Below are 10,166 nucleotides of genomic sequence, written 5' to 3' on the forward strand. Positions count from 1 at the left end.
AGTTTCTTTGAGTCTATTTTCAGACTTTACTTTGCCATTTGCTGTTTTTTTGTTCCCTGAAAATCCAACAGGGCCCAGCTGGAAATGTACTCTGAGTTTTTCAGTTGTTTTTTTTTTTTTTTGACAGAAAAAGGCAGCTAAACAATAATATAAAATTGGTTATAAAGTTCTGCATAGCTGTGAAAAAAATTCAGTCATTTAATTATTAAAATTGACAGCTTTCACAACGTGAGGTCACACTTTAACGATAAAGATATTGATTATAATATTTTAATGTAAATGCCACTTGCAGGTCGACTCATCCACTTCAGTCAACAAATCACTTTGGTGCTGAGTTCCCTTTTGATTTCTGGCTGTGTGTGTGTGTGTGCCCTGCAGGTGAATGAACAGCTTGTGTGTTTACGGTAGCTGATATGTTAATCACACTCTGACGTACACATGGGTTTGTGCCCTCGTTCCATTTCGCAGCACGTTACAAAACAAGATCTCCGACAGCCTACGCTCCTAGCATGGCATGATGAATGAGCTCGGGAGTTAGCTGACCAGGCTGCATCTCATCCATCTGGATTTGGCCTCCCTCCCCTGCCTGTAGGACTCGGGGCAACGCTGTCAGAAATGATATATGGCTCCTGTGATGTCACTTCCTTCTTTTTTTTTTCTGTAGGAAGCAAAGGGGAAATGCACACACACACACACACACACACACACAACAGTCATACTATACAGTTAGATTTACAGCTACCGACGGAGTTACACAACGTCTACTTAATTTGATGCATACTGCAATGGATGCCGTCCTGACATCCAGCATTGCCTTGTGAGTCAGCACTTGCCCACTGATCTATTTTCATCTCATCCCTTCCTCCAGGCTGCTATTTTCCTTGTGTTTTTTGAGAGAGATGGGGAAAAAAGCCTTAGCCAATCTACGGCTCTTTTCTTAGCCGGTCGAACAGGATGATCCAAAAGTACTCCCACATGCACAGGCACGCACACAAACACAGGTCTTTGCACATGCTGCCAAACAAAAAAAAATACAAGGAGGAAGAGCATCGAAGATAAAGCACATGTGTACAACAAAACTGTTGATGGAACAGTAGATGTATGTGCGTCAGTCGATGACTAAAAAAGGGTGTAATTTATATTTTTATTTCGACAATTTATAAAAAAGACACTAGAAAGACCTTTGGAGTAATGAAGCTACAGATAAGAAGCTGAATAAGCAGTCAGTTTGGAGCTTTATTACTTTATTTAGCAGCCCAGCACACAACTTTAGTTTCTAGTTTGCTCTTCCTGCATCAAAAGCTGTAAGATCTCCACCTGACAAACACCAACCTGCAAACAAACACAGTTAAACAGTCAAATATTTCCCTCGGGGCGTGGTGCGGAACAAAACGTGAGAGAATATTGTGTGGAATTCATCAGCCACAAACCGTCATCCACTGACTGCTGACACGGCTGCACTCCACACTGAATATTTACAATATAAGAAAGCAATGCTTGTTCTCCATTGCAACTCCATACGGTGATGATACTGTATTTTTGCACTTCAGCTTGTTCCGGTGCAGCTTAAGTGCAAAAAACAGCAACGACAACTGAAGGAACAGAAAGAGAGGAAGGAGGAAATTACATATGTGGACCTTTTAAGCGTGACCGCATTCAAACGTTGCGATTACCGAAGGTTTCATCAGCGCAGCTCCATTAACTTTCAAGGTAAAACACGCATGTAGAGCTGCTAGAACCGTTGGCAAATTGTTGCTTCTCTTTGGATGCAGACTATGTCAGAATACCGTGTGCATGAAGTGGTTAAACTTTCTACCCTTTTTGAGTACAGATTTCATTTCCCTGTGATTCACCTGGAAGAAGCAGAAACATTCATCCACACAGGCTCAAGGACATAATTATCCACAGAGTGAAAATCAGAAAGAATTACCCAGCAGATAGTATGACTCAATGGTGTATGAAGAACCTATAGGCTGTGCGTTTGTATGCAGAAATGCAACACTGGATATATATATGCAGATTAATGTCCACAGATGTAATTGCTATTAACCAGCTAACATGCTGCGGGAGAGACAGAGGCTGGTGATCGATGGCCAAATGTGGCCTCAGCCCGGATAAAATAAGACGAGGAAACAGGATCATCCATTTTGTTTATGCTCCTCTCATTGGCAGCACAGAAATGAGGCATTTATCTCCCTCACACACAGCTCCTACTAAGCTCCTCTTCTCCTATACCTCTCTCACTCTCTGCTCCTTTTACCGAAATATCCCTCATCCGGTTTCATCCGAGCCCCCCTCCCTTCCTTTTTCCAATCACTTATACTTTCCACTCCATCTCCTGGATCTCTGGGCTCATTTGCAGCGTCACATAGGACCACGCCGTACCCTGGAAGTCGAGGCGTACGCTTTTGTTCCCGATCGCCTCCGTGCTTCATTAATGATTACTGCAAGAAGTCATACATAACCAACGACCCACTATGCATTGCTCCACAGAGGCGACCTCTCCCATTCTCTCCTCCCTACCTGCCCCCCGCCATCCTCCCTTTCTCTCAACACGGTGCACCGGCTGAATTAAAGCACCACTTCCTCTTTGTCACCATATAGAGAAAGGGCCAACATCCAATAAAGGCAGACATCCAACACGATTCTCAGACAATGAACGACCCACACAAAGGAACAACACAATCAAACTCACTGCCTCTCAACAACACGGAAGCTCCTCTCAGCCACCAGAGCTGCTAAATTGAATAGATGCAACATGGAGGGCTTTGGGTAACAACACCAGAGGGTCAGAGCGCCGGCCGCTTATCAACAGAGCAATCACCCCAAGACTCCAAGGCGAAGCAGACCCATCTGATCACCACACGGACACTTGATGCTGCTGTTTGGAATTTTAAAAAAAGAATAAGCTTCATCCTTTTGCTAACATTCAAACCCAATCAAATAACCCCTGAACATTTTATGAAAATACTCATATTTTGGGGATCCTCTGAGGATTGAAGCAATGATTGATCTCTCAAATGCAACTGTCAGTTGGTTACTCGTGGTGTGCAGCTGACTGGTTCAGATGTCAACGTGGATACAGTCGGAACTGGCTTTTGCTTTCTCCCATGATGGAGGGTGAAGTCTTTTTTTATTTCATATTCAGTCTATTCTCTGTGTATTTTTTTCTGCATTGCTGTGTCTCTTTTGTATCCCATCTGTCTGTAAGAGCAGAATTAATTATGTCCTTTTGGATAAGGCTTGGTTTCCCAGTGATAAAAAGAACCCGAGAAAAAGAAGAAACTCCCTGCAGTGTGTGATGTTAATGTTGGATCTCATACGAAGCAGCTACGTCCCCTTTCCTTTAAATCAGACGCAGCTCTGAACATCATCGTCTTTGCACTTCAGTGACATTTCCTCTTTCTTCTTCTTTCCTGTTCCCTCCCTCCTCTCTGTTTGGCAGCGTTAAACAGTCCAGCTCTTCTCAACGCCACCATGTGATCCCGGAGGGTGGACGTTTGGCACCTCTGACTCAGACAGTATGTTTGTGAATGGAGAGCAGCGTGGCGGCGGCGGCGGCGTCTTTCTGTACCGCTCTCATCTGGCAAACACTTCCCATAATGCTCAGCTGTGTGCCGCTGCACCTGTTTCCTCTGCGGAAATCTCCCTTCACACTGCAAAAGGCCAGAAGTGGATGGTGCAACACGCTGAGAACCCAGTTGAACGCCAGCACGTGGACTTCCATTGTCTGTGCGCACGTGCACGTGTACATTAACGTGGGTGGATGACACAGACAATCATTTGGTCAAAAGAGATCACTTTTGTTCATGTTAATGCATCTTTTTTACTGTTAACTTAAATGTAAACAAGAATATCTGCTTTTAAGAGTTTTTTTTTTTTTTTTGCTGGAATCTATTGTTTAGCAACCCTTACTGAGCCATATCTTTTTTGTTAACCAGCTTTGTAACTTTATCTCCAAACCTGATTAAGATTAAATACCCAACCATCTGGCACTTCAGACTGACATGAGTACATAATATTGGAGTGAAGAGTCACGAGAAATCCGGAGCGGCCCCAGGGTTGAGTTAGTGTTGAGTTCATGCATGTTTGATTCCTGAAACAACTCTTTTTTTTTCTTATTCATGGCAGACACAGTGAAATCTATGTGGATTTTTTTTAATTTAGCATTGTTTGGTAACTGTTTCAGTAAATAAATCAAAGCAAATTATTGCATGTTTGTGGTCAGTGGGAGGAAACACAATCATCTGTAGAGAACTCCATGCAGAAACACTCCAGGTCTGGATTCAAGCCCAGATCCTTCTTGCTGGGAGACGACGACATCAACTGCTTCACCAATGAGCCACCATTTGAAGTTTATTTTTCATCATTTATCATTTTTTTATGGTAAAATACAAACACCCACCAAATTCTTGAACTTGAAGGTGTAACATCATAAATTGTGCGTCATTAAATCAGTCATTCTTTTCAATGACTAATGCTACTGAATCCTGTGTGAGGTTTAGATGACAGGCATCTAAAATTTGTAATTAAAGTGCTTCTTTTAACATTTGAGTGTTAAATGGCACTAAAAGTATGGGGGCCCAAAAAGAAATAACAGCATCTTATTTCATGAAATTATAGTGAGTCATTTTTACTGTAATATAATACAAATACACAACAGTTAGTGTATGTTTGTGTGTGTGGTGTGTTATCATACCAGACGCACTTGTAGTGTGCACACACACCTCAATATCCTAATGCCACGTGCCACTACTATCCACATCCACAATACACACACACATACACACACACCCACGCACAGTGAAGAACACTTATACAGCCTGTCAGTACGAGAGAAGAACACCACCTCTAACAAAGGCCGTGCTTTGCCATGCCATACCGTGCCATGATTCATCAGTCGGAGTCGGCCGCGTAGGCAGGCGGGCAGAGCGCCGTGTTTGCAGCTGCCATCCGGGAGATTGATGGCAGGGGTAGGATGGAGACAATCAGCTGTGTTGCTATATTTTTCTTACTTCTTTCACCGCAGCTTCGCTCATCCCTCTTTCTGCCAGAGCGTTGGCAAAACCGTCAATTCCTACCCCTCCCCGTATCCTCTCCCCCGACCCCTCCACCCCCATCTTCTCCCTTTTTCTATTTCTCTTCTTGTCTGTCATTCATTCATGTTGGTATCCAGTAGCAAAGTTCTTCACAATCCTCCAAGTGGCAAAGGAGGAGGTGGGGAGGGGGGGCAACTATCCTGACACGGAAATGCAAATGTCACCCCAAAGAGCACATTCATCTGCTTATTCGTGCCACAACCGAGGATTCTGGGTAGTGTTGCTCTGGAATCCGAGCTAAACGGTGAACCGGGCTGCAGCCCAGGAGTCACAGAGAAGATAAAGAGAGAGTACAAGATCAAAATGACGCTTTCCATCCTGATGCAATTAGCGACCACCCTCCTGGAACCAACTCGCCTTCGTCTCCCAGATTAACCTCTAATACGTGTCGTGTGCGTGCAGTGCGTGTGTACATGCTGACGGGGTGAGGAGGTTTGGTGACTCACAAAACTGTTTAGCGTTTCCCTGCTAAACAGGCCTATAATTTGGTGTCAGCTGTTTAAACTCACATCTCCTCGAGTCTTTTTCTCTGCCTTTTAGTTCATTGCTTGACGTCAGATTTAGAAACTGGCTGGTGAACATAGTGGAATATTTAAGAGCTAAAAAGTAATGAAGAGTTGGCTGCAAAAACAAAGACAAAAACAGAGGAAATATTGGATTACATCAATCACGTGGACAAAGAAACCCCAACTCCAAATAAATTCTAGTATTGCCCCTTAACTGAGACTTAAAGTTACATTTCTAGAATAATGCCCTAACAGCCGTCTCACCTGTTCTGGAGCTCTGACTCTTGTCCTGTTTAACCTTTGAGGAAGAGACAGTGGGAGTAAACACAATTGGCGTAAATGCTAAAACTAAACATCAAGAAGAGTTATCTTAGCTTAAGAGTTAGGTTATCTGTCACTGCTAGCGTTTTTCCAACCTCGCTGCTGGCAGCGGGTTCGGGAAAACAAATCTATAAACAAATCTATAACGGCTAGAGACGCGTTGTTGTTATTGCTGATTAAGAAATGAAATGTACTTTTACTTTAATACATTAAAATGTTTTGCTTCTAAATTTTTGATGAAGCAAAAATGTTAAACATTTACTGGTTTAAGAGTAGACTTTTTTGGAAAATAATTAATGATTTAATCTGTAAAATAATAAAGACATCAATTTGCCAGTTGCATAAATTCAGATCTGCAGCTTTCTGCTATGAAAGAAGCCGATGACTTATTTATTAATGACTTGCAATTATTACCCAGTGAGTGGGTCAGTTCTTGTGATTTTTGTTAAGTGATGCTGCAATTGTCAACTGATTTCAGAACCCGCTGCGAGGAAGGATCAGGTGGTGGAGATGTTGTAATGCAAAACGGTACAGCGCGCTATGATTTCACAGCTTTGACATGGAAAGCAGCATCTGTCAGACCAACCGCAAGCAGGCATGCACACACACGCACACACACACACACATACATACACACACACGTACACATCTCTGAGCCTTCACCTCACGGAAGATTCATGCATTACTGTCAGCCTGAGTCCTTGACAGCAGCTAGAATCATTCGGCTGCACTGTCCCTGACTCTAACTTGGCTCCTGCTCCTGTTTCCTCTGCATCTGAAGGCTTGTGTGTTTCACAGAACATCACATCCTCCTCCATTGTCTCTGTTCTCCTCTAATGCACTGAATAAAAGACATATTGATCATATACGCACACACACAACCACACACACACACACACACACACACACACACACACACACACATACACCACACATCTGAAAACTGAAAACCAGCAGTGAAAGAAAAGGGAACACGTACACTACAACACATTATATATTTTACTTTGAAAATTTCCTCTCATTCCGATTCAATGCGAACTGATTGCTGGAAAGCATGAAAAAAACATGACAGTGAGGTTAATTCTTTTATTTTCGGAACAAAGGATCTATGAGGCCACTTAAACTCAACCCTGGGTTTAAGTGGCTCCCTGCACTGACACAACAATCTCTGTCTGCTGATTAATTAATAGTGTGCTGCTGCCGCTGCTGCACGTCGGGTGAGTCCAGAGACGAGATGATGTGTGAGGGAAAAGGGAGGGCTGCCACTGATCAGAAAGAATATGTGATAAACACCAGCAGCATTGTGGGAAAAAAAAACAAAACATGCCAGCTCACGTTGTGCGCATGCATGTGGTTTTCCTCTGCGCACAATCGATGCCCCTCCGTTTGTGAACGTGTGCCTCGGTGTAAGAACATTACTTTAATGAAAGTCGCTGTCCTTGGCAAAGGACGCAACCACTTAGTCACTGAAGGCTGCTATCCACACACACACGCACGCACGCACACACACACACACACACACACACACACACACACACGCACCCACACACACACACACACAGGTGGAAGATAGATAGACAGACAGATAGGCCAGCCTCTGTAGGAAGAATATCCTAATCTGCGCCTTCTTATATAGGAATGGTCAAGGCAGTCCAGTCTGCTGTTCACACACACACACACACACACACACACACACACACACACACACACACACACACACACACACACACACACACACACACACACACACACACACACACACACACACACACACTAAACCTCCTCACCCTCCCCCTTTGCTGTCCTATGATACTCGTGCTTCACGGAAACAGGGAGATGTGTGTATTTATGTGTGAATGTACTGTATATACATGAGCTAGCACGATATAAGGGTAGTGAGGGGGTGGTGGAAGTAGTAAAGGGCAAAGGAAAGGTACTCCAGCAACTTGACTGAGGATTGGAAGGAAGAGAGAAGCAGCTGGATGAACACAAAAAAATTAACACAAATTAAAATCTGACATCCACGATTCAGCGTCCGATCTGGGGCCACAAATACAGAAAACAAATCATATCTGATGTGGAAATAATCAAATTTTATGTCTGATTAGTGTTACATTCAGACAGAAAATCAAACCAGAGCCACTTCAGCCCGATGATGTGAACACAGCCTCTGATCCGTCTCGGTATGTCTGTTTGTTCCTCCCTTCCAACCGCCTACCCGCTCCCACGGCAACATCCTCCACAGGTCTATCCAACAACTTTCTGCTTTCCCTTCTTTCCTCTTCAGCTGCCACACCTAATTACTCACCTGTTCTCCTTCCTGTCATCTGCTCTGCAGTCGTCTGGCCAACTCAGACGACTTCCACCTGTTTCCATTTTCCCTCATAAGCCTTGCAGACACCTAGCGGGACTATTCTCACTCACTTCTTGCTAGATTGTCACTCTGCCACGTACTTTAGGTCTTGGCTCTTCGTCAAGAAACAAAGCAAATCCCCGGTTCTGTTTCCTCTGGCCGACAGATAGAAGACAACATAAAAAAAAACAATCACAACATATCCAGATTCCTTTCATTAATGCTTTTAGAAAGACTGATGAAAAGTTTCAAACTTCTAAAAGCTAGACTTGGAACTGTAGCTGCATTTCTGCTGAAATGTGTGGTCGTGGAAGCCATTGCTACCTGCTGTGATGAGATCTTTTAGTACCGCTCGGCTCATTACCAGGGACCAGGTACATTTTCACCAGTGGAAACACTAAAAAGGTTATGTCACCTCTAAAACGCAGCAGACGGCTTTCATTTCACTTGCTCTCAATCCATTTTAGCATTTAGCATTGACGCAAACCAAAGAGGCTAGGTAGAATTTGAAGAAAATGCAGATGTCAGAATCTAAACATACTTTCAAGACTTGTGATGGTCTGATGCTCTAGCAAACACACACACGGTTAATAAAGGTATGCATGCAGCAGGAGTGAACACTACTAATATCAAATGCCAGCAGAGAGAGAGAGAAACAGCGGAAACATAACAGAGAGAGATTTTTATTGGAGCTAACTGACCTCAGGGGTCGGAAACACACAACTACAGTAGATTACAGTGAAGCAGGCCAAAGAGGTTTGTAGGCCTGGCGATGCTCCTTTTTTAAATGAACAAGCAAATGCATGCTATGGATAATAATTATATACAGTGATGACTAATGCAAAAGACTCTGCAGGATGTTTAACTCAAATGCTGCACCGCGTACGTAGACATCTTCTATAAGAGGTCAGTCGTGAACACAAGAAACACCACAAAGAGAGAAGAAGGCTTCCAGCTCTTTGTCTCATCATTTGCTTCACAGGCAGCACATCTACCTTTTCTCATCTGGCATGAAATAAAAGAGGCACAAGTAGGTGTTGAAAGGTCTTTGACTGCAACATCAAAACCAGCTCAATAAATACAAGGAGAAGAAAAGTCGTTCTCAAACATGCTTTCAGCTTAATCTTGAGCTCACATTTGCTCGTGTCTAACCTGGGATAGCTTATAGTACCTGCTAAAGAGAAAGCAATATACGTTGGGGATGTGTGATCTAAAATACCAGAAGAAAAAACATTGCTGTTCAAGAAGTGTTCCGTAAGATATTTAGTCGCACTGTGAGAAAACGGTATGGAGACATATCCCGCTGAGCCATCGATTATCTTCGTATTGATTTGCTCCAGGAAACGTACATTAATTGATTCTATCCATTGTGTTACGGTTCATGTGGTTACTGGCTTTCATTAGTGAAGACAGAAGCCCACACATTATTACCAAGGTCTTCCTACAGGAAATACAATGAGCTCGAAATGGATGTGAGACTGTTTCAATAAGACAGAAAAATCTATTGGTCTGAACTCAGCATGCTGTTCGCCAAGGCTTCCAGGGCTGTATTGACCTCCATCTTTTAATAATAAGAATGTGTTTTCTTGACATTAACATGGGTTTGGAAATTAAACTTAATCTTGTGCAGATGCAATTCTTATTCCAAACGACTGAATTTTTATCTGTTCATAAATACAATAACACTCTTATTTCCCAGTTTCCCAAACCCAGCTGACTGACAATCAGATGCAAACACATGAAAGGAAGGGATCTGCCCATCTTGCATGTGTTGTATGTTTGCATTACTGCCTTCTCCCGCCCACCGGGTCATGAGTCATACGGTCGTATGTTGGTGTACAAGCATGTTTGTATGTGAATGCTAATAAATTTCTTCCTGGATTCCAG

Source organism: Antennarius striatus, chromosome 21 (genome assembly GCF_040054535.1).
Source record: "Antennarius striatus isolate MH-2024 chromosome 21, ASM4005453v1, whole genome shotgun sequence".
Lineage (NCBI taxonomy): Eukaryota > Metazoa > Chordata > Actinopteri > Lophiiformes > Antennariidae > Antennarius > Antennarius striatus.